The following is a 3,633-nucleotide window of genomic DNA, read 5'->3' on the forward strand; positions in this document are numbered from 1 at the left end:
GTATACTCTTGTATCTCCGTCTAACTATTGTACAGTATTGATTTCGTATTAAATTTCATATCTTTATGCATTAAGAAAATACAAATGTGTGCCTACACGATATTAGTACTGTATAGCCTATTTATTCCGGCGAAGAAAAGATGTAAAATTGTAAAATTAGAGTTAGTAGTACATAGTGAATAAAAAGGCACATTTTGCAAACACCTACAAACATAAACACACATTGAAATGAAGTTTTCTAAAATACTGATACTATATTCATGAAAGTACTTGTCATAACATTGCTCAAGGAACCGCCATTTTGAATTGAAAGTAACCGGGTTGCTTTTGGAATAAATTATTTCATTTGACCAGTTGCACAGATGCACAGTTAATAGGGGAGTTTTGCCATTTGAAATAGTAAACGATACTGAATACGGTACGCCATCAAACTTTCATTATATATGTTTCTAAAAATATTTTTGCATTTTGAGTGACTACATTAATTTATACAATTGGTGTTTTCAGAATGGTAGCAAGTAATCAATCAATTAACAATCAAGCTTCGTAAATGAGGTCTATGGATACAATTTACTTCATTACTTACTATGATTAAGTTAGTTTAATCCCAAACTTGGGCAAATGTCATTAAACAACACATCAATTAGTCATTCACTAATGAAACGCAATTCCCAAAGGTTGTACAAAAAATTATGACGTCACTTCGTTTCCCTTTCATAGTGAGTTGTTAAATGTTTACTTGAACGACGATTCGTGAGCAAACATGTAAAAATTATCTTAATATTTATATTTAAGGAGGGCCTATAGGGTTCTTTGTGTTTTGCATGAGATTCTCCAATTCAGTGAGAAAATTTGAAAAAGTTCTGGTAAGTCGAATGTTTATGAATCTTCAGTTCGTATACACGTTTAAAATGTTTGTTCTTCTGGTTGAGCTATAAATTACGAATGACAAGTTTTGTGAACGAACATGTTAATGAAATTCAATAGTTTTGGGGGTTTTTCTTTTTTATTCATAAACACACTTTTGGTACCGTATTTCATGCCGTTTTGAATCGAGTTTTCTATAAAGGGAGGACCATAACACTCTTATGCTCAAAAACTCTTGTAATGAAATGAAATTCAATCCTCTAAAATGCATTTTTTAAAAAAATTTACCACACCGGGAGTGTAGACGTGGATGGGGAGGGGTTAAAGTAGGTTTCCCCATGGTGCTCGTAGCGATTTCTATGTGCCACGTGACAGACCAATTGGGTGCACATTGCTAAATGGATGTATGGAACTATAATCTTATACTAGAGTAGACATTACAGATAATTTGTTTCCAAGAAATTGTACTTGTGATTATATTATTATTATAGGCCTGCTGTTGGAGATTGAATAACACCGACTCACAATGACCCGAGAAGAGGGTCATGAACCGTAGAATCGATATGAGGTACCATGCATGACTAAACACGTAGGCCTATAATAAGTCACGTGTACATCGCTTTGGGTCATATGTGAGTCGACTAATTCGATATAGACCTACAGTCAATAACAATCATGTGTATTTTGTGATGCATTAATTTAAATCAGGGAACAGTTCAATACTGTAGAACATGAGCCTCTTTTTACAGTTTCGAAAGTACGACTCAGGTTGAAACCGCCGACACGACCATATCCAGATTCAGACCCAGAATACCCGTAGGCCTATAATATTTCCATATTATTTTTATTTAGAAAATTGACACTTTTACAACAGTACGTAACGGTGTGTCCAAAGAAAAACAAAGTCCAAGAAAATCAAAACTTAACACATTAAGCACTGATTGAAAAAAATAACTTAACAGAGAAAACTAAACGACTTGTATGTTTAAAAAAAAAATCCCTGCCTTCACCCTTCAACCCATGCATCGAGACACAAAACCCATCACTAATTTTTTGACTGCATCCCCCGAACCACCCTGAAACTTACATTAGCTTATCACTATCAAAGAATAAAAACTGATGAGAAAGGGAGGATTTTTTTTGCTAACCCCGCCCCCATTTTACCGATGTTCACAAGTTAATCAATAGTTAGGTACACATATATAAAAAGTCATAAGAATGGTATTAAATTTATATTTAAACTGTTTTTGTTGTACCAGTAAACATATTTGCAAGAAATCTGAGCTTATCAAGTGAAAAACGATGGAAAATCGACCCTTCGAAAAAAAAAAAAAAAAAAAGAATAATTTCCCCAAAAGTGAGGAGGGAGGGGTTGATAAACTAATAATTTTTTTTATGGGCCTTAATTTTAAAAGTCAACATGAAAAATCAATGAATCAACAAGGAATTACATAGCGCCAATATCCACGACAGAATGCAATACGGTTCAGGGCGAACAAAAGGAGTAAATGAAAACAGAGTAAATCAAACAAATAAACAGATTAGGCCCAATAAAAAAAATATTAGTTTATCATCCCTGCGCGCATATGTTCTATGGTACTGGAAAAAAAATTGTGAAAAAAAAAAAAATTGAATTTTTTTTAAATTAATTTTTTTTTCATTTATTTTATTAAATAGTTAGTAGATATTGTTTGCATTTTCTAAATCATGTTTTACTTTGAATATCAATGCACCAGCAAATCACCCAAGGATGATATTTGGTTTTAGCAAAATAAAAAAAGTCTTCCTCCCTCATCACTTTTCCTACCCAGATAGGGTGATAAACTAATAATATTTTTTATAGGACCTTAAGCAAAATCTGCCGAAGCTTGGCACCCACCAATAGCAACGCAGTGGAGCTCTGAACCCTTTCATTGTAACCGTATGTATTATGTATTTATTTAAAGGGAATATGCCACATTGAGATTCGTTATCTACTCTATGGATTTACATAGATAGCATAAGACGTTCACTAACACAAATATGATCAAACTAATAATGAACCAAATACGGAAATTCATCGACCACAAGGACGCCGGGTCAATAGACACATCATCATTAATTGATCCGTTTCAATTCATGTTCAGGTCCTGTTAATCTTAGTACTACAGACCACAGATTATTTTTCTGGCAGGTATTGTGTGTGCCATTAAGAATGAACTTAACTCAAATATTGTAAATCCCGAATCTGATGAGTCAGTGATTAAACTTACATGTACAACATGTGATGCAATCGATTAGTAATTTATTTAACCCTCGGCCTACTGATGATCCATGGTTGATCTGTAGATAAAGACAATCAAAATCAATATATTTGATTTAACTTGATACCCCATCGTTGGATCAAGAGGGTCGTGCATAGGCCGCCGAAAGGACTCATAATGTGATCGAATTGATGCTTCTCTATTATTTTTGTATGTTTGAATAAAAATATAAGACTAGTTCATCATCGTGTATACCAGATCAATTGATAAGTACAAATTGTTTGGTGGGGATGTGTATACCAGATCAATTGATAAGTACAAATTGTTGGGTGGGGATATTATTCTTCATAATCAGGGGAGGATTTTAGGGGTGGGGCCGCCCATCACACACCCCACCTTTTTTTTTTGAAAGTTAAAAAAAAGAAAAAGAAAGAAAGAAAAAGAAATTATTGATCGCCCCCAAAAAATCTCAGAGGTTATTTCCGGGATTAAAAAAAAAAACAAAAAATCCCCTCCCCCTCCC

The 3,633-nt window shown here is 33.7% G+C and overlaps 1 protein-coding gene across 3 annotated transcripts in view; it reads right to left on the minus strand.

Annotated features, from left to right (window-relative positions):
* The window catches only part of LOC117118255 (cell wall protein DAN4-like), an 18,437-nt gene that overhangs the window by 13,751 nt on the left and 1,053 nt on the right, over positions 1–3,633 (minus strand). The window lies entirely within an intron of this gene.

The sequence above is a fragment of the Anneissia japonica genome, unplaced genomic scaffold (assembly GCF_011630105.1).
Source record: "Anneissia japonica isolate Jap-2015-1 unplaced genomic scaffold, ASM1163010v1 scaffold288173_len209237_cov177, whole genome shotgun sequence".
NCBI classification, from domain to species: Eukaryota; Metazoa; Echinodermata; class Crinoidea; order Comatulida; family Comatulidae; genus Anneissia; species Anneissia japonica.